Source organism: Macaca mulatta, chromosome 15 (genome assembly GCF_049350105.2).
Source record: "Macaca mulatta isolate MMU2019108-1 chromosome 15, T2T-MMU8v2.0, whole genome shotgun sequence".
NCBI classification, from domain to species: domain Eukaryota; kingdom Metazoa; phylum Chordata; class Mammalia; order Primates; family Cercopithecidae; genus Macaca; species Macaca mulatta.
In genome coordinates, this window is record NC_133420.1 from 84,149,070 (window position 1) to 84,171,589 (window position 22,520).

Here is a 22,520-nt window from a genome sequence, read left to right on the forward strand (position 1 = left end):
TAAAACCCCAGAACCACACCTACAGTAAGGTAACAGGCTTTACTCCAGGGCACTACAGTTTAACATCCATCACGCCAAAAGTTTTAGAGACTGCTCATCTCTACAACAAATGTGCTTAACCTTTCCCAAATGACACAGTAATCATGCTTTTTAAAGTTCTCTCTGTGAACAGAGACATGAAGACTGACCAGTAGCTAGAGCCCACACTGGTCCCATCAGAGACGAATTGCCTCTGGCTTCAAAGAGGAGATATAGGACAGATCAGCCTGTGCAAGTGTAATATAATATGGGCTACATTTTTTCCAGTATCCACATGAAAAAAGAAACAGCTGGGGGGAGGAGGAGGAGCTAAAAAAAAACTAAAAACAGGTGAAATTAAGGTATTGTATTTAACCCATATTCCCAAAATAGTATTATGTCAACATATAATCAATACAAGAAACATTTAATCCTGTTTTAATTTACAGACTTAAACTAATTAAAATTATACACAATTACAGGCCAGGTACAGTGGCTCACACCTGTAATCCCAACAGTTTGGGAAGCTGAGGTGGGTGGATCACTTGAGCCCAGGAGTTTGAGACCAGCATGGGCAACAGAGTGAGACCTTGTCTCTACATGGAAAACAAAACAAAAAACACCAATTAGCCAGGCATGGTGGTGCAGACCTGTAGTCCCAGCTACTCAGGAGGCCGAGACAGGATAATTGTGCCACTACACTATCCTGGGTGACAGAGTGAGACCCTGTCTCTCTCTCTCTCTCTCTCTCTCTCTCTCTCTCTCTCTCTCTCTCTCTCTCTCACACACACACACACACACACACACACACACACAGAGTACAAAATTAATAATACAAGTTACAAATTTTGTTCCTTAGTTGTAGCAGCCACATGTGAGGTACTCAGTGGCCATCACACTGGACAGCTTAGCCACATTCATCTTCCCTAAGGCACTCCTCTAAGTGGCAGGGGTACAGCAACAACAAGTCCATATGAATAGCTGCCATCTAAGACCTCTCTCTCTACTGGCTGGAGACTCTGCACAGTAAAGTTTGAGAAGAACTGCATTAGAGAACTGGTTTAAACACAGATGTCCAGGTCACAACCTCAGAGACTGGTAACTACCAAGGCTAGTTAGTTCTGTTCTGAAAAATAGATAGCCAAGTATGTGTGTTGGGCAGGAATACATGGTTCCTTGAGAAGGTGCTAAGTGTGATTTTCCTTTAAGTTTTATCCCCCCAGAACAGGATGATCAATAGAGGAATACCAATAGGGCCTTTCACAATAAGGGAATGGAGATGAGAGGAAAAGAGTTGAGAAGAGATTTTCATTCTCGATGTTCAAGATTATGTGCAGTGGTCCATTTTGAAAGTGTTTTTATACTTACATATGAAGTAGTTCAGGATCTTGGGCTTCTGAAAGCTAAATCATTTTACATGCAGATGAAAAAATGTTCACAAAGAACCATAAAAACACATACTATTTCAAAAATTACTATTTTGCAAGTTGACTGTAATGTCAAAGGTTCGGAAGTAGTTCCAAGAAAGTAGGCAATAGGTTAAAATTCTTTAAATTCTTAAAAATAACTACCAAATTTTGAGCACTGAGGCAAGTATTTTGCTAAGTATCTTAATACTTGTTTATACCTCAACTTCCCCTATGAAGTGAATATCATTAACTTCATTTTACAGATGAAAAAGACAAGGTTTCGTGGAGTTAAATAATTTGTTGAAGGCCACAGCTATGAACTCAGTTTTAATTCAGGAATGACTGACTCTAAAACCTAAGCTTACTCTTTATTACCAAGGTCTAGCAACTGTCTCACAAAAGGTATATGGACATACCTACCTCCCCATATAAGCAAAACCTTCCTACATATGCATTACCATATATGCACGTGTTTACATATGAAATATGTTACCATCTGTTTCAGGGAGCTCTCTGTCCCCGACATCATTTTCATCTACTGGAACAACCAAGCCTGCACAATCAAAGGTCTTTGTCACAACCCACGTTAAAGAAAAGAATAAAATGTAATCACGGTAAAGAGACATTAAAAAAACCCCAAATACATAAACCCTCAACATTTCTGCCCAAATGTAACATTCAATGGCATTTTATTTCAGTAAATTTGGACTCTAGGGTAAACATTTAACACTGTTTTTTTTTTTTCCCTCAAAAATTAGCTAAAAGTCAAGCACTTGAAGTAATCACAAAACAGTGAAATAATTGGCTTTAATTGAGCCAGTCACTTGGAAGTCTGCATCCTGATTTGTTAAGGAAGAACCCAATACATCCTAGGAGGCAAGCCAAAATATCAGTTTCCTGTAAGGTCAAAGTACCTGCTTGGTAGCAAGCACAGAAGAACCTGGGTATAAAAGAAAGACAGTAAGAAACAGTTTTTGTCAGCAAGAAGATATGGTAGGACAGAACTCCTCTCCTCCATCCTGTGAAATTCAGAGCCCCCTATTTTTACCTGGAATATTAGGCTCGTTTGCAAACTTCCCAAAAGTAGGGCAGTTTCTAGGTTTGTGGTGTCTTTTGTGGAGGCAAATCACATAACCAGTGAGCTTTCATCAAGTGGTAGTCTTCAAAGACAAAAACAGGCCCAACTACAACTACCACCATAACCCTTCCAGTTTCCATTCTTCCTTTAATTCATGTTAGTGGTATTATTTTTAGGTCTTTCTTTAACAAAACATCTGTACAAATACTCCGCTTTGTGCAATTCAGTGAAAAGTTTCCAAGGCAGAGGAAGCACACAACCCAAAAAGCAAACTCCAATTTTAAAGGCTTCTCACCGATGTCTCTATATCTTAAAGACTTTTTCTCTCGAATCTCCCTATTCTCCCAGTCTCTTGCTTCTTTCATCATCCTTTATTAAGCTGCCAGAAAGGGCAGATTATTCAAAGGAAGTTATTATACAACTGTTTACCACTTGGCAAAAATTAAGTCATTATCTTCTATCTTAATCTTTATATCAAGATAATTTGCAGCTGGATTTCAGAATTAAATGTAAAAATAAAATCATAAAACTACTAGATGGTAAATTAAAAAAATAATTTGAGATGGAGAAGAAAAAGTTGACTGTATAAAAATAAACTCTAGTGAAATCAAGAAGACAAATTAACTGATAAAATATATCTGCAAAATATAACAGTAAATGAAAATTAATATCTTTAAATTATAAAGAAGTCTAACAAAGGAAAAGACTAACATCCAAATTAGAACACATGTAAGAACAAGACTAATTCTAACCCTGATAGAAAAATGGGCAGAGTTCGGGCAGTCAAAAAAAATGCAATGGCCAACAAAAGTAAAAAATATTTAATGTCCTTTATAATTAAAGAAATGCTCATTAAAACAATGCAGAATTTTATATCTACCAGCATGGAAAAAACCAAAAGCACTAAAGAAAACCCCACAAAATTAGAAACAAGCAAAGAAAAACTACACACACACACACACTTCTTTGGACCTGGTAATACTATGTCTATGTCTAGGAATTTCTTCTAAAAAAAGAACCAGATAAGTATGTGAATAAAGGTATAAAAGGATATCTATGGCAGGGTTGTCTGTATTTGTGAAAAATTTTAAGCAACCCAAACTTTAAACATAAGTACAGTATTCTGCAGCCACTCAAAATTATGAGGTAGATCTTAAGTTGGCAATATGAAATGATAAACATAACATATTCATAAGTGTAAAAGGCAGGACATAAAGCAGTGATAAAGAAAAAGACAGCAGTGCTATAGTTGCCAACTCAGGCTGAACAACATATAGTAGGAACCATGGTAGATACATGTTCAGATTTTTTACAGATGATTACTTGTACTAATTGTCCATAAAGAGGTATCAATTAAGAAGTCATCAGAATTGTAATTTTATTATGAAGAATAAGATTACAAATGTAGGAAAACTGTATAGGAATGAGTGACATCCGGAAGCATCAGATCACAGGTGGATGGAGTGACACACCATCATTTTATGCATATTTAACTAATGTTCCTTATGAAGAGATCTAGGTATGGAAAAGGTGAAGTGGCAGAAAACCAATTAGTAAGAAGATGGGGTGGAAAGAATGCCAAATATGGAAAATATGAAGTTGGATTTTGCATGTGTCATTTAAGATTTTGGGCAAGACACAAAACTTCTATAACCCTCAATTTACTTATCTATAAAATAGGATGATAATCCTAACTTTGCAGATTTGTTGTAGGGAGTCAAATGATATAAGGGCTCTGCATTCCAAAGTATGCTAGGTTACTGTCAGTATAGAAACACTGATTTCTAGTGTGCTATACAGTGCTCTATCATACTAGAGTGGAGACATTCTTACACTCACACACAAGGACCAAGCCACTAACTCACATATACTAGTGGAACTTATTTCTTCAGTAGAAAAATATGAATTAAATGAAGATCTCACAAAAACAATAGAAGAACAACCTTACAATAACAGAAAACAGTATGAAAGTATAATCATCAATGGGGGAGGATTAAAAACATGATTGTCTTGTAAGTTCTTTTTTGTCTTTGTTTTTACCATCTGTTTTTATATAAAGAACAAATACTAAAATGAAACTTCATGGGGGCGGGGTCTAGGACAAAAATATGTATGAAATTTAAACCTGAATTATATCTTATTTATGGGGAAGAATTAAGAAAATCTCCTCTGAAATATAGCTTGTGGTAGAAAAATAAGACTGATTAAATAATTGGCTAACAGGTATTATGTGTATTGATGCTTAGACGTTAGTCAAAACAAATTAGGAATACATTAGGCTACAAATGCTACCCTTCCTCCTAGTCACAAGTTGGGAGAAGCTTCCTGTGATAACCAGAAAGGTAAATGGCAATAAAAAACCTTAACTTTTAAAATGCCATGTTGTACATTAAAATGTACATTTTAAGAAACTTTCCAATCTATAGGACTAAAGAAAGAGTGCCTAGAAATTATCAGAATATCACCCTTGAAGCTGAATCAAGATCAGAGAAGGAACTGAAGTAGGATTTAATGCCTAAGTACACTAAGGTACTTCATTATCAGTGCTAGTTTATTAAGGAATAACAAGTTCTCCATTTATCTTAGAACATTCAGATGAACCAGCAAGGGCAGACAAACAATGAGAGGCTGGAGGAGACTGGGGAGCCCTCATTCCAGTGACAAGTGTTATTTTTCCCCCAGAGGCCATAAGAACAAACTCCTACAGAATTCTCATTTACTCCAAGGCAGAAATCTTCCAGCTTGTCATTAACTTAATCTGAAATCTATAGCTGAAAACCAAAAGAATCCAACACTAAGAAGTATTTGCTCCTTTACAAAATTCTCCCCTCACACTGCAGACATTTAGGAGAGATGGAAAAGGAAATGATGAGATCAATAAGGAAAAAGGAAGAAGCACTGCTGATATACATGTTTACTGAAGAAAATATACCTATGTAAATTTCATTATGTACAAAGCAGCTTTCACTTAACTTTATGAAGTGATTAACTGATAAAACAAGATTAAAAGAATGGTAAATACCGGCATGAGTTATTCAACCACAGCAGTGATATCACCAGTTATGCAATTCAACCAGTGTACCAACCCAAAGGAGCCATCTGACCCCCGTTTCAGTGCCATCCTCCTAGCACCCCTAAGGGACAACATCCAGCTCTTAAGAGGACTAGAGAAGAGAAGGGCAGGGTAGAGATGGGAAGGATTCAAGAGGGGAAAAAATCTGCTAAATAGCAAAATAGAGGCCAACAGATTGAAGTCATACTTTCTCATCTCTCTGTTTCATCTTCATGGTTCTCTGTTCCAGTGAGTACCCCAGTTTTCTGGCTGTTTCTGTGAGTTTTTCATCTATGTTTTTCAAGAGATTGGTTTTCTTTTTATCTGTTACTTCTTTTTGTTTTTTTCATCAAAAGTAATCTGAAAAAGTAGTAAAAGTCCTCATTATGTTGCAGACCACTATACTAAGTACAAAGACCGTTGGAAGTTGAGCCAAGTTAAAAAAGTCAAATTCCATGCAAGAATTTGACATGGAATCTGACATGGCAGAATATTCACCAACACTTTTCTCAAAATCCCTAATAGTTTTCTTCAAATAAGAGAAAAGCAACATTAATAAAAACTGCCAGTCACAGAAAGAGAAAATATGATTCAAATTTATATCAGCACTCTAATGTCTACAATAAAGATGTAAGGAATAGTTACAAAGCTGAGATTAGTCAAGTTTTAAGTTGTATTACTTGATACTAAGATATGGCATACTACTTCAGAGAAGTCTGACCTAACAGAAAAAAAAGTAGACATCAAAAAAATTTTTCAGGGGCCAGGCGTGGTGGCTCACACCTGTAACTCCAGCACTTTGGGAGGCTGAGGTGGGTGGATCACTCAAGGTCAGGAGTTTGAAATCAACCTGGGAAACATGGTGAAACCCTGTCTTCACTAAAAATACAAAAGTTAGCCAGGTGTGGTGGCATGCACCTGTATTCATAGCTACTCGGGAGGCGGAGGTATGAGAATCGCTTGAATCTGGAAGGTGGGGGTTGCAGTCAGCCGAGATTGTGTCACTGCACTCCAGCCTAAGACTCTGTCTCAAAAAACAAAAAACAAAAAAACCAAATTCCATCTTTTTTTTTTTTTTTTTTTTGAGACAGAGTTTTGCTCTTGTTGCCCAGGCTGGAGTGCAATGGCAGGGTCTCAGCTCACTGCACTCTCTGCCTCCCAGGTTCAAGTGATTCTCCTGCCTCAGCCTCCCGAGTAGCTGGGATTACAGGTGCATGCCACCATGCCCAGCTAATTTTTGTATTTTTAGTAGAGACAGAGTTTCACTATGTTGGCCAAGCTGGTATCGAACTCCTGACCTCAGGTGATCTGCCCACCTTGGCCTCCCAAAGTGCTGGGATTACAGGCATGAACCACTGCGCCTGGCCTTTTTTTTTTTTCATTTTTAAAGAAACAGAGGACACTGTTACAATAAGGTCAATAGATTTTTTTTTTTAATGTTGAAATTTGTGTTAAGAAAAATTTAGAAAACGAGAAAGGAAAGCAAAGCTACTTTATAAACTTATACAAAAGAATAATCCAAAGTAGTTTTCAAAAGTATGTAAATATACAGCATGCTAATGCCACTTATGGCAATAATTTTATATTTTATCACAAACAGGTTAAGATTTTTGCCATCAGTGTAAAAGGTCAGGAGTAAAGTGAAGAGCGGGAGGGGGTGCCAGACTCCCAGAAGAAAGGTGCAGGGAGTAACAGCTCCTAGGAAGAAACTCACTTTTATTCACTGCGGCATCTGAGAGTTTGTAGTACTCTCTACAACACTGTTATCAAAGGGCTTAGAACATTTATAGTGGGTGCTAGTCTTAGCTTCATCTTATTTATCAGGAAAAAAAAAAAGGCAAAGAAGATAATCAACTTACCCAAGTTCAGAGAGCTAGTGGATTAAACCAGTAGAGTTACCAGTACAGCTGGTAGATTAAAGTGCCACACACTATTCACAATAGCAAAGACTTGGAACCAACCCAAATGTCCATCAATGATAGACTGGATTAAGAAACTGTGGCACATATACACCATGGATTACTATGCAGCCATAAAAAAGGATGAGTTCCTGTCCTTTGCAGGGACATGGATGAAGCTGGAAACCATCACTCTGAGCAAACTATTACAAGGACAGAAAACCAAACACTGTATGTTCTCACTCATAGGTGGTAATTGAACAATGAGATCACTTGGACACAGGGCAGAGAACATCACACATTGGGGCCTGTCGGGCAGTGGGGGGCTGGGGGAGGGATAGCATCAGGAGAAATACCTAATGTAAATGATGAGTTGATGGGTGCAGCAAACTAGCATGGCACATGTATACCTACGTATCAAACCTGCACATTCTGCACATGTGCCCTAGAACTTAAAGTATAATAATAAAAATAAGGTGTCACAGAAACCCAAGCCACCAAAATCTAACTTCTGATTACAGCACACAGTTACACTAAATCTTACCTTCAATTATTACCAGCTGTATGTCTAGACGATATGTTTATATCAATCATAAAATGCAAATTTGATGTCAGTCCTATGTGAATCAATCTTTATAGTCTTCCTCAACACTCTGGCATGGCATATATCCATTCAAGTACCCTGTGCCATGTATTTCCACACTTTCACACACATACTGCTCCCTTACCTAAAACATCCTTCTTCCCATTCTTTCTAGTAAGTTCTTAGGCATCCATCAAAGCCCACATAAAATATCCTCTTTTACTTCTGCCACCATTGAAGGCACTTGGTAGCTGCCTTCCCATACATATGACATTATTATGAACTATCTCTAAGTTTTTGTCTCTGCCTAAACCTACTCTAACACTTTGCTATGTGATGCTTAAAGATAAGGTGCAATGTGCAACTGAAGCCATAACCATGAACATGAACAGTTTGTGTTGTTACTTAAAATCCATTAGAATTCCTTGAATGCAAAAGAATTTGTACCCATGCATGTTATATGGCATCATGCAATGGCCCTTTGGAAATAGTGGTTCACTAAATTACAGATGTAAATGTTGAAACTTATATATCAAATTCACTCCAATACATAACATTAGAAAAAAAAGCTATCAAGCTCACGCTGGTGTTACAAGTTTCTCAATTTATTATTGTTCGAAACCTTGAATTTTATCACTGGCAAAAAATAGTTGTTTTCTTTGGTTCATTTGAAAATATTTCTGCCAGTATCTAGACCCAAATAACCAGACTTTGTCAGTGAGTCACTATTTCTAAAAGTGGGAAAAAGTTCATCTCAAAACTCAATCACACAAGTGCTTTTTTTCCCCCTTAGACAAACCACAGTACTTCAGTATGAGAAATGCTGTCTATGCATTTCCTATTTCATCACAGAATGTTGAAGAGATATACTCAATGGTAGACAGCTAACACATGTATACTCCATCACTGACGTTTTTTTCCAGGGACAGGGTCTTGCTATGTTGCTCAGGATAAACTTGAACTCCTGGGCTCAAGCAATGCTCCCACCTCAACATTCCGAGTAGCTACCATGTCTGGCTCCATCACAAACATTCTTAAATACATTTGCATGTTACTGCTGTGAATAATGCAATGACTGCTGCTACTCTTGTGGCACTATCTTGATTCCTGCCAAGGAGACAACAGTATTATCCACCATTACCTTTGTGCCATTGGTGCAAAAATAATATTTTATTATCACAAATAGTTTTGACCCTCAAAGTCCCTGACCCAAGGTAAAAACTATTTGCCCTAGTTATTTTAGGAAACAAAACAAGGCAGAAGGAAAAAAAAAAGTCATTCCTAACTTTGTTGTTCAAAGATACTTAAAAATTGAATATGTTTATTTCTGAATGCATTAGACAGTATGAAATGGAATCATTCTACACTGTTATTTGCCCACTTCATAACAAATTCAACAAATCAATACCAAGGTATTATAGTATATGGATAGTTTATATTTACCTAGTCTTCTCTATTGCTGGGTATGTTGTTGCCAATTTTTCATTTGATAAACAATCTGTAAAAAACACACATATTTCTGTACCTGTCCAAAATCCCTTTGATGAATATCTGTAAGTGGAATTGCTAACTTAAGGGTATAAATGTGTACTTCACAGGGTGCCTGGCAATGTCATCTGTCAAGAAATCTTAGAAAACGGTAGTTTAAACATTTTTCAAACTGCTTTCTACAAAGGTTTTACCAATTAACACATCAGTAAGGGTTCTTATACCCTAGTCATCATTGATTATTACTATTCTTTAACCTTTAAAAATCTTTGCTGGCTTAATTTTCATTTCTTTAGTTACTATTAAATCTTGCAGAGACACTTCTTTCTCTGGGCATAAAAATTTGTTGCTCAAAGGTCTGCCTTGAAAGACCTTACTCCATCTGCCATAAAAATAGATTTTAAAATATATAAAGAAATTAAGTGTTCTGATTAGCTGATTTAAGGAGGTGGTACCCAAAAAACTAAAACCGTTATACTTGAAAAGTACTAAAATAGTTATATCTCAAGTAATTTTTTTACTCCTGTGTTCGAGACAAATTATTGAAGGCAGTTCCTCAAGTAGTCACTTGCTGATCTCCACCTAAATTATAAATATTATTACCCATGTTTTTTTTTTTTCTTTGTCTGGGTTCTCCAATTAGCTATAAAAAAAAGATACCAGAAGAGTCTAGGGTTATGTTAGACGACCACTATTATATTATCTTTCTTTTAAAAAAAGATTTCTGTTAAGACAAACGTGACTAGTAATACAAATGAAAAGGTAGGTTTTTTTTTTTTTTTTTTTTAAAAAAAGATAGTCTCACTATGTTGGCCAGCCTGAAAAAATTAGGTGTTTTTAGGTGCCAAAGTATTGTGGAATGAATATTTATGGAGCATTTACTATGGGGTAGATACTGTGCACAAAACAAAGCCTCTGCCCTCATGGAGCTTACATCCTAGTGCAAGAGACAGACAGTAAGCAACAGTTTCTAATAAAGATGGCACCAATTTAAATTGAACAATAAATCCAAAGAGTTTAAAAGAACTTATAAATTACAAATACCAAGCAAGGTTTTATAGGAAACTGAGAGGTATTAGAAAACAAAGAACATTTTTGGACATCTACAATGTAGTTGCCCCGTAGATACACCAGTATGTATGTAGCACAGTCTAGTGGTTGTATTAGGTTGATTTAGTTTGAATTTGCTTTACTGCAAATTTATATTATCAAATCACAGGGAACAAAAGCCCTTTAAAGAGATAGTACTAAAAGAGGTCAAATGAAACATAATCTACTTGTATTTGAAGTGATAAAGTTTCCTTTCTTCATTACAATGCAAACTACACAGCTGCTGACAAATGAAATTGTTTCACGTCACGTCTGTGGCTGACATAGCATAGACTGGATCACTCAGCTCTATTCCAATCCCTTCCTCATGAAAGTTTGCTGCATTTCCCATACTACTCTTTAGCCCAGGCTCCACATGGGACCTAGCTTCTTCCAAACAGCTGCAATAGTTTGAAGTCTCAGAGGCAGAAGAGATAACAGCTGGAGGCTGTGCTTCCACGGTCTCCATCAGTGAGCACAGCTGTAGAGACATCTGATAGTTCGGCAGCAGCTGTAGCTGAGATCCCAGCACCTGGTGCTTAGCTCTATGGGGGCTGAGAGGCAATGGGTAAGGCATCCATTTACCTGGTACAGGTTATACCCAAGATAATATGGTCCTAGAGCCACCCATTGTGGCAGCAGTTCTTGATATCCCAGCTTCCTGATGGTGGTGGTGGCAGAGACATAAAATTCACTGTGAGCCACACAACTGTCATTCCTGGAAGCTCAGCCTGTCCCCTCAGCCATCCCAAGGATTTTATGAGCATCTTTTTACTTCTAAACCTTTCTGTTTGAACTATACACAAGTAATGAATTCTTAACAAGTGTTTAAAAGTCAATGTCTAAAAAATCTTTTGATTTTGCCATGGAACATCTGAGGTCGAGTATTAAGCAAAATAGTTACATAAAATGTGTATTTTTTGGTGAAGAGTGACAAAATAACAGTATAGATAAGACTTCCTTCAAAAGTCATGGAAATTATCTTTAGAAATCTACAGTTATAGGCTTGCCTCAAACCTGCTTTGTTTTGTTTTTTGGAGATGGAGTCTCACTCTGTCACTCAGGCTGGAGTGCAGTGGCACAATCTCGGCTCACTGCGACCTCCACCTCCTGTGTTCAAGCGATTCTCCTACCTCAGCCTCCTGAGTAGCTGGGATTACAGGCGTGTGCCACCATGCCCCTGGCTAATTGTTTATTTTTAGTAGAGATGGGGTTTCTCCATGTTGGCCAGGCTGGGCTCGAAGTCCAGACCTTAGCAATGCGCCCACCTTGGTCTCCCAAAGTGCTGGAATTACAGGTGTGAGTCACTGTGCCCAGCCCCGCAAACCCGCTTTGTAATGGACTAATATAGTATAAAAATTGTAAACTTACATAAACATCAGAGAATTTGAGATAAAATATTCTTACTTGACTGTTGCAAATACATTATCTCCATTTGGAACAATTATACAATTTTTCTTTGCTTCATTTATACCAACATATACAAGAAGTTCATCAGGAGAATCCCTGTTTAAGCAAAAGACATTAAAAATTTAGCTGCCCATAATTTATATTATCAGTGGGATTTTAGGTCTACAGACAATTTACCCCTATTTTTTCCCTCTTTTTAAAGGCCTCTTTTATAAGGGCATTTTTTAAAATTGAAACAAATTTATCGTTTTAAGCTCCAAGTTTCTTAGGAACATCTATGATAAATCTTGACTACATTAAACCTTTCTGTTTGAATTATACACAAGTAATGAACTCTTAACAAGTGTTTAAAATCAGATGTATCATTTATATGATAAATACTTGGCTACAGTATAATTCAATTCCTAGCACCATGTGCATTCTACTGTACTACAGTACTTCTTCCTGGACACGTTTCTTCTATTACCTTACATTTAATCTTCACTTTAAAGGATAGCATCTCTACTGGTACAAGCGGACAAGTGGAGTTTCTCTATTTCTTAACCTTCTAGGTATCTTGTATGCATTCATTTAATTCTCATAATATTCCTATCACATAGGTACAATTATCCCTATTATTACAAGACAGGAAACTGAGTCACAGAAAGTCACAGTCACTAATGACACAGGATCACACAGATAATAAACAAGAGGACCAGTGTGACTCCAGAGATCACTCTTAGTTCCCAGTTGCCACTCTGGCACCAGGAAGCACATAGCTTATTAAGCACAAGTCACAACAGCTGCTCTAAATTATCTTGGGCCAAAAGAGTTCTTCTGAACCCAAAAGAGAAAAAAAAGTTTACAAGGAAAGGAAGAACCAGTGAGATTAAACCTAAAGAGTTCACCCATCCTAGGGAAGGTTAAAATGGTAACAGCAAGAACAACAGATGGCTCATATATCCACCAATAGGGGAAAATGTGCCTTTCACCTTGGGTGAGGCTAATGAATAACTGTTTATCCTCATTAGCAGGACAGCAGCTGTATTTTAGAGGCAAAGAAAAGATCCTTTACCTGAAATACCCAATGTGGTACTGAGTTTATCTCCAATAATAATGGTTTGGAACTCAGGAGGATCATAGTAAAACCTCCAATGAAGGTTAAAATTCGGGCCTGTTGATTTTTTCTTCATTTTATGTTTTCCAGCAAGGATATCATAAGGACCAACTAACTGAAGTCAAAGGCTTACAGAAAGTGGATCTATAAAGCAAATAAATTTAGACAATACTTTCTGCAGACAGATAGGAAATAATGCTTTTAGTGAGTAAACTATTTCTAAGCAATTGTCTTCAAAAAGTTTCTAAAGTAAAAGAAAATCTTGAGTTATGTGTGAAGATGTCAGTTACAAACATTCAATGGAAAAGAAGTCAGAGTAACAGAAAAGTGGCATTTATATTTAGGATTTCCTCTGAAATTTACCACTGTATTAACATCTCAAACAATCCTGTTGTTTCTTATTTTAGCCAAAGCAAGACTGGTTTGTATTCCTACAGGCCCATTACCACACTGCAATTAGCCTCAACTACTTGTAGTACACACAGATTAAGGGAGAGAAAGATAGCAAAAATGTGTGGATTAAGAATAGTAAAAAAGAGGCCAGGCATGGTGGCTCATACCTGTAATCCCAGCACTTTGGGAGCGTGAGGCAGGCTGATCACCTGAGGTCAGGAGTTTCAGACCAGCCTGGTCAACATGGCAAAACCCCGTCTCCACTAAAAATACAAAAATTAGCCAGGTGTGGTGGCTTATGCCTGTAATCCCAGCTACTTGGGAGGCTGAGGTACAAGATTCATTTGAACCCAGGAGGCAGAAGTTGCAGTGAAATGAGATCATGCCATTGCACTCCAGCCTGGGTGACAGGGCGAGACTTTGTCTCCAAAAAAAAAAAAAAAGTAAAAAACATTTCTTATCCCTCTTTCCTCTACCTCAGCTAGCACACCAGATTCCCTTGACTCTTTGACAATCTATTTGGCCAACCCTAACCCTAGATGATTCCATCTCCCTTCTCTATTCACAGATCACAGTCAGTACTACTAAACCACAAAGACATGAAGTCTGTGCAATGTACAATGTACTTCAAATGGGTCCTTGCTGCTTCTAAGAGGGAGGGGAGAACACCAGGCAGGACCCTTTATAAGGAGGCAAGGATGAAGAAAGCAAAAAAATTCCTGTAAGAGGTAATAACGTGAATAGAAGCATGGAGATAATTGGACAGGAAAAATTGTTCAGCTCAAGTGGAGCTTAGGAGAGCATATACTAATTTTTAAAGCAACAAGAAAACTAAAACCATCCATCTCATTAGTCAAAGATAACACAGTTAATAGTCTAGTATACAGTAACAAATTTCCATACTCTCCACACCCATGAACAGATACAAATATGTAACAAACTGAGATGGATTGTTTTGTAATCTGCTTTTGTCCTCCATCCTGACCCACTTAAATTTTCCGAATATTTTCCATGCTATTCAATGTTATTTTACATGATTTTTAATAGGGCATGATACTGCATTATAAAGAGGTAACCATCTATTCTTTTACTGATGGACATTTACTATTTCTTTTTTCTGTTCTAAAAATGTTTCAGGGAACATCTTTGCTAATGTTTGTACACAGACATGACTTTTCAAAGAAACTGCTACACAGTTCTGATCTATTGGCAAAATTCAGAATATGTATAAATATACATTTCCACCAATAATGTATGACAGTGCTTACTAGTTAAAAAATTAAAACAGTGCAAAAGGTATATAGTGCAAAGTAATGATCATAGCCCATTAAGAGTTTCTTTCTCCTTTCAGAGACAAAGAAAGCACATAGAAAAGTATATAGGGATATGTGTATACTCCCCCTCCCCCTTTAAAAAAGTACTAATGGTAGCATACTCTATACACTGTTCTTTTTCACTTAACATATTTCAGGCATGATAGTTTATTATTTCCTAAAAATCTGTCTCATTCTTTTAAAACAATTAAGATCTACTGAATATATGTATTATTGGTAGGCATTTAAGCCATTTCCCATTTTTTTGTTTAAATATCCTCAAACATAATTCTTAGTTTATCTAATCCATAAGACAAGTTCTTGGAAGCAGAACTGTTAAATCATATTCAAAGTCCTGCAACATATGAAAGTGCTTACTTTCCTTCACATTCCCCCAGAACATGATGAAATTATTTACCTTTGCCAATAAAATAGGTGACAGTGGCATTATTATAGCATTAATCTATATTTCTTACTATATTTTCTCTTACTAGAAACATCTTGGAAAATATTCCTTTTCTATGAGCTGTTAATATTCTTGGTTAGGTTTTTTTAAAAAATTATTTTTTATATATATATATTTTTTGAGACAGGGTCTAGCTCTGTTGCCTGGGCTGGAGTGCAGTGGCACAATCTCGGCTCACTGCAGCCTTCACCTCCCAGGTTCAAGTGATGATTGTGCCTCACCCTCCCGAGTAGCTGGGACTACAGGCATGCGCCACCACACCCAGCTAAATTTTGTATGTTTAGTAGAGACAGGGTTTCACCGTGTTGCCCAGGCTGGTCTCGAACTCCTGACTTCAAGTGATCTGCCTGCCTTAGCCTCCTAAAGTGTTGGGATTACAGGTGTGAGCCACCATGCCTGGCCAATTATATTTTTTAGAGACAGGGTCTTGCTCTGTCACTGAGGCTGATGTGATCATAGCTCATTGCAACTTCGAACTACTAGGCTCAATGAAGGATCCCCCCACCTCAGTCTCCCAAGTAGCTAGGACTATAGGCACATGCAACCATGCCTAGTTTTTTATTTTATTTTATTTATTTTTATTTTTTTGTAGAGAAGAGGTATTGCTGTGTTGACCAGGTTGGTCTCAAACTTCTGGTCTCAGGCAATCCTCCTGCCTCAACTGGGATTACAGAGTGTGAGCCACCACACCCATCCCATTTCCTATTACATTACTTTTTCCATTTATACAAGAATGATTCTGGAGCAACTCACCAGCTGGTTTTTCAGAATCAAGTTCTTCACAGAACTTCCAGAAGTGAAAGAAATCTTCAGGTAAAGAGAGCTTATAATGATTTTCTACTTCTTTTCGAAGGTCATTGGAGACATCAGCTTCACAGAATTTACTTTTCTTCACATCCAACTGTTTTTTCACACTGAAAATTGGCACACAAAACTTCCGTTCTCCAAATTGTCTTTAGTAATTTCAGTAACTCTCCTGGCGCCACAGCAGATTCTCAACCACTTCATTATGTTGCTTCTCCAACTGCAAATATAGAACAGTAGGAACATATGAAGTCCTGAGCTACCCTATCTTCCGTTTTTATAACTGTCTTTGGTCAGACTTTCAAAGACTGGCTTCAACTGAAGATGTCAGAAAAGGCTTAATCTGCCTTGCTAAAAGGCAGTTTTGCTTAATGGTTAGGTTGCCTGGGTTGACTCCTGACCCTACGTATTTCCAGCTGATTTCCAACCTTAGGCAAGTTACTTAAACTCTCTGTGCCTTGTTTTCTCATCTGCAAAAAGGGCATACAGTACCTCTATCATAGGATTGTTACAAGGAATAAGTTATTATATGTAAAAATACACAGAACAGTCCTGGCACATAATATGCAAATGCTGGCCATTATGGTTATAGTCTCTATAGACTTGCCTTCATTTCTGGTATTGTATTTCTAGTTAAGCACCTCAGGTCACCAAAGTAGTTCTTCACTAAACCTTCAGAGAGAAATTTTCAGCTCTGCCTTAACTCACACACTAGTTCAGCATCTCCATATCCCTAACAACTAGAATTTAGGAGAGCTGTCCCCTTCAGAGGCTGCATTTCTCCTTTACCCTGGTATTCCTAGAATGCATGGCCCAATATGAAGAATGCCTATACACATGGCCCTTTACTAGTTCATTAAGCCCTCCAAGAATGTCTCACTGTGTCCGATTTATAACACTGCCAGACTAAGTTTTCTAAAACTTTAGTTACCACAATGGCAGTTCTTTCCTGATTCCCCTTATTGCTACTGTAGTGGTTACATAACTTCCGAAATCGTAGTAAAGTATGAGATAATGCACATACTTTTTCCCCTTCCCCTCTCATAGTGTTTTTATGATCAGGTCCCTCTTGCTTTCTCATTTCCCTGGCTCCGACCAAGCCGAACGCTCCGCTATGCTGAAACATCTCCTACACTTTTACGTCTCAGACTCTTACTTCTCTGCCTTCAAAACCCATTTTCAAAGAGTTGTCTTAAAAGTCTTCTTTAACACCCCCTGGGACTTGTTAAATCCTCCTTCAGTGTTTCCACGGCACTTTCTACACACCAGCGTTATAATCCCAAACAAAAAAGTCACAGTAGAATGCATATTCGCTTGTGCTCCTCCCCAGGCCGGAGACTCTACACTGAGCAGGGACAGGCGGGTTGACCCCAAATCCGCAGCGCCCCGCACAATGTCTGGTATGTAATCGGTTCCCAATCTATCTGGCTGGGCGAATGAATGAAACGTGGGTTGGCTTAATCAGTTTCCCCAGGAAATGCACCAAGAGGAGCTGGGCAGAATATGCAGAGGCGCTACTTTCCTGGTCCAACCCCCTACAGAGCGCTAAACAGCAACCCTGGGCAGGGTCCCCGCAGCAAACCGCAGCCTCCGGACACACAGCAAGCTTAACAGTCACTAAATGAATGAAATGCGGTGCCTCCTGGTACCCTGGCTGTCACCCAAAGTGACCCGCGTTGCCCGCACACCCTTTCTGGCAGTATCTGCGACCCCGCCCCCGCGCCGGGCCTGCGCATCCTGCCGCCGCCCACCATTCTGCAGCGGTGGCGCCAGCAGAATTCCCCGATCCGCGGCCGCTTTCGAGAGCTGCCAACTGCTTCCGGGTTCCAAAGCCTCCAATCCGAATCCCAGCGCCGCTTGGGCGCGCCAATTTAGGGAAAAGGCTCCGCCCATGCCCCGCCCCCTGAGGCCTGGCGCCGGGCGCTTTGAGGCCCTGCCTACTACCCTGCTGGGCAGGGAAAGGGGCGTCTTCTGTCCTTGTGGTCCGCATCTAGGCTTTCTAGAGCATCTTCCAGGGTCAATCCAGAGACGCCCCCCAGACTACTGAATCTGAATCCGTTAGGGTGGTCCAACCTTCCTCTTCGGGTGTCTACTCGAGGCAAGGTTGGATGTATGCGGCTGCCCTCAATACAGCCCCTTCCTTGTTTTTTCTTCATTTATGTTTACGTGAAATATTAATCCTTTTCTCCTTGTCCTCCATCCCTCTCCCTCCCCTACTATACGGTTATTGACTTACACTAATTCATTCCCGATTATCTCCGAGATGGAAATAAATGTCTGTCTCTGTCTCTGTACCGTCGTCGTCTTGGTACAATTTGGACTGTTTTTTCTCTACACCCCTGATATGCAGAGTGTAGTCTCTGAACCAGCAGCCCCAGCATCCTGAGGGAATTTGTTAAAAACGCCAAATTTGAGGCTGTACCCAGACTTTCTGAATCAGTATCTGTATTGCAACAAGAGCCCCTGGTAATTCCTATGCACATCAAAATTTGGAAGGCACAGCTCTCAACTGATGTCCTTGGGTCTCCTTCACATCCATCCTGGGAAGGTCTTATTCCTCATTCCTGGAGGTGAGTTTCCTATTTCCTGAATGTGTGTCTTTTTCTTGATTACATACCCTCATGTTGTGGAACGTATCCGCCAATAGTTCCTTGAGGGAGGTTGCTTCCAGGTTTTTTTTCCCACAGAGCGTGCATGTCTGGAACTGTTTTTATTCTGGCTGAGCACAGAGTTCTAGGTTGAAAATAACTTTCACTCGGAATATTGGAGGACTTGCTCCACAATATTTTAGCTTCCAGAATTGTTGAGAAACTCTACGTCACTGCTTTTCCTTCTCCTTCACAGGTCACTAAATTTCTTGATATGTAACCTGCTTTGGTTTCTGTTTTGTTTTGTCTGAAGAAGCTTTAGGATCTTCTCTTTATTCCCAGTTTTCTAAGACACAATCGAGTGTCTTGCTTCTGGGTCTTTTTGCATTCCTATTGATCAGTTTTTCAATCCTGAAACACATTCTCTTCAGTTATGGGGATTCTCCTGATATTATTTATTTGATCATTTCTTCCTGCCCTCTCTTACTGTATCTCTTATTTTTTGAAATTTGTTATTTAGATTGTAGACCTTCTTGGCTGATGTTTTTTCTTACCTGTCTGTCCTATTTTCTATCTCTTCATCTTTTCATTCTACTTTCTCTGTGACTTTTTCAACTTAATTGGACAAATGACTATCAGATTACTTTATTTCGTTTATTATACCTTCATTTCTAAGTGCGCTTTTTATTCTTTGTTCTTTTATAGCATTACATTATTTTTCATGAATATAGCTCCTATCTCTGAAGATGTAAATTATAGGGCTTTTAAAATGCTTTCTACATAACTCTGCATTGACTTTGATTCTTTTGAGTGGTTTTTTTTTTTTTTTTGGTTGGTTGTTTATATTTGGTCCCTGTCGTTTGTGCTAGAGACATTCTTCATCTTGTGTAGTGATCCCTGCTGTCAATTTATATGTAAAAGTGATGCTCTAAAAAGGTGTTTTGGGGACATAGGCAAGGCTTGTTCACTGCTGAACAAGATGTAAGATGATGGGGCAAAGACCAGCTATTTATTTTCTTCTAGAGAGTAATTTTCTATTTACTTGCTTTGAGAATATACAGCCTTCTTGGCACGGGAAGGAGGCTGGGAGTCTTAGTAATTTCATTATATGCACTGATGCACGGTATTAGTTGGGGGTTTTCTGGAGAAACAGAATGAATAGATATCTATATCTGTACCTATATCTATCTGTTAGCTCATGTGATTATGGGGGTTGAGAAGCCCCGCAATGTGCTGTCTGTAAGCTGAAGACCCAGAAAGCCCATGTTGTAGTTTGAAGCCCTGATAACTAGAGAGCCGATGGTGTAGATTCCAGTCCAAGTTTGAAGTCCTGCAAACCAGGATCACCAAGGGTGGTAAAAGATCAAAGAATCAGTTGAAGAAGTCTAGAAGAGAGAAAGTGAATCCTCCCTTCCTCTACCTTTTTGTTTTATTCAGACCCCAAATGAATAAGATGATGCCCACCCACATAGGTGAGGTTAATCTCTTTTACTCAGTTCCCTCATAGACACTCAGAAATACTGTTTAACCAGATACATGAGCATCCTATGGTCCAGTCAAGTTGACACATAAAATTAACTCTCCACCAGGCGTGGTGACTCATGCCTGTAATCCCAGCACTTTGGGAAGCCAAGGAGGATGGATCACTTGAAGTCAGGAGTTCGAGACCAGCCTGGCCAACATGGTGAAACACAGTCTCTACTTAAAATACAAAAATTAGCCAGGTGTGGTGGCATGGGCCTGTAGTCCCAGCTACTCAGGAGGCTGAGGTACAAGAATCACTTGAACCCAGGTGGCGGAGGTTGCAGTGAGCTGAGATTGCACTACTGCACTCCAGCCCGGGAGACAGAGTGAGATTCTGTCTCCAAAAAAAAAAAAAAAAAAAAAAAAAAAAAGAAGATTTAATTATCATGCATACCTTCACTTACACCACTGTTTCGTAATAGCATTTTTACCTTCAGCTGTGTCTGGTGTCCCTGAATCCATATCCTGGTTCCATATCTCCCAAAAGAAATAATCTTGCAGGTTTCAGGTTGGGAATGAGGGATAGAGAACATTTCCCTGGCTTTGCCAGGGGAGGAAATCTAGGAGTCTTAACTGCTTCTGGGACTTTTAATGGTCTCTTTTCAGCTCATCCCACCGAAGAGGTATGGTACTTCCAGTTCCTGAGCCTTTGCGAGGTTCTGCGTGTCAGTGAGCTTGCTTCCAGGCATCACTTCTGAAAACACCTGGGTTTCAGTTTTCTCTCGTAAGTCCATATGTTCACCAGTATATTAGCTCCCTAAAGCTGCCATACAATTACCACAAACTGGGTGGCTTAAAACTATGGAAATTTATTCCCTCACAGTTATGGAGGCTACAAATCAGAAATCAAGGTGTCAGGAGGTTGGTTCCTTCTGGGGACTCTGAGGGACAATCTGTGCCATGCCTTTGCCTTAGCTTCTGGTGACTGCTGGCAATTCTTGGCATTCTTTGGCTTGCAGATGAATCACTCCAATCTCTGCCTCTGCCATTACGTGTTTTCCCTGTGCATCTGCCTGTGTCTAACTTTCTCTCTTTTTGTAAGGACAGCAGTCATTAGATTAGGGCCCAGGCTAATCCAGTATCACTTTTAGATTTTTGTTTTGTTTTGTTTTGTTTTGTTTTGAGATGGAGTCTCGCTCTGTCGCTCAGGCTAGAGTGCAGTGGTGCTATCTCAGCTCACTGCAACCTCTGCCTCCCAGGTTCAAGTGATTCTCCTGCCTCAGCCTCCCCAGTAGCTGGGCTGCAGGTGGGCACCAACACGCTCAGCTAATTTTTGTATTTTTAGTAGAGAGAGGGTTTCACCATGTTGGTCAGGCTGGTCTTGAACTCCTGACCTCAAGCGATCCACTCGCTTTGGCCTCCCGTAGTGCTGGGATTACAGGCGTGAGCCACTATACCTGGCTGTCACTTTATCTTATTTTGATCACATCCGCACAGACCGTATTTCCAAATAAGGCCACAGTCAATGTATCCTCTGGGGGTGGGGGCGGGGGCATGCAACTCAACCCCGGTCAACTGATTTCTAAACTTTTGTGGCATTTTTCTGTTGTCTCTTCTCCTGTTTTCTTTGTTCTTATGAGTATATGGTCCCTCTGTCCCCCTTTTTAACATTCTTTGTTTTAGTGAGGCTTCTTAAGGAGTGGAGGCAAGTGGATGCTTTCAAGGTATGTTAACTGGAGTGTTTATTATTGCTATTTTTCAGTTGGATAGCACCAGGTTTGCAATGGTAATCTGTAAAACTCCTTTTATTATACACAATTCCAAGTTCAGAACTAAAACTTTGCACTGAATAATACTTTCATAACCATCTTTTGTAGAATGTGAATGAAATTTTTTATTCAAATATTTGACATTTAATGTCTTTTATCCTGTTCATATGTTTGCTCCACAGTGATTTTGAAGGAATGGGTAGAGTTGACCAAATTTGGTATACTTCTTCAGGTTATCAGTGTCTGTCATTCTGAAACAAAGTTAATGTTAATAAATGTTTTATATCCAGTACTTACTATGCAATAGTAGTATTCTTTTTTAATATTTATTTTTAATTTACAGATAATTGTGTATACTTACAGAATACGATGTAATGTTTTGATCTATGTATACACTGTGGAATGATCATATCAAACTAATTTACGTATTAATTACATCAAATACCTATTATTTTTTGGAGTGAGAACATTTCAAATCTACTCTTCTAACAGTGTTGAAATATGTAATACATTATTATTAACTATGGACACTATGTGGTGCAATAGATCTCAAAAACTTATTCCTTCTGTGTAACTAAAACTTTGTACCCTTTGATCAATAT

The 22,520-nt window shown here is 38.7% G+C and overlaps 1 pseudogene; it reads right to left on the reverse strand.

Annotated features, from left to right (window-relative positions):
• Positions 1 to 1,900: 1,900 nt before the first annotated feature.
• On the reverse strand, positions 1,901 to 17,990 carry LOC114672789 (histone PARylation factor 1-like; annotated as a pseudogene).
• Positions 17,991 to 22,520: the final 4,530 nt, after the last annotated feature.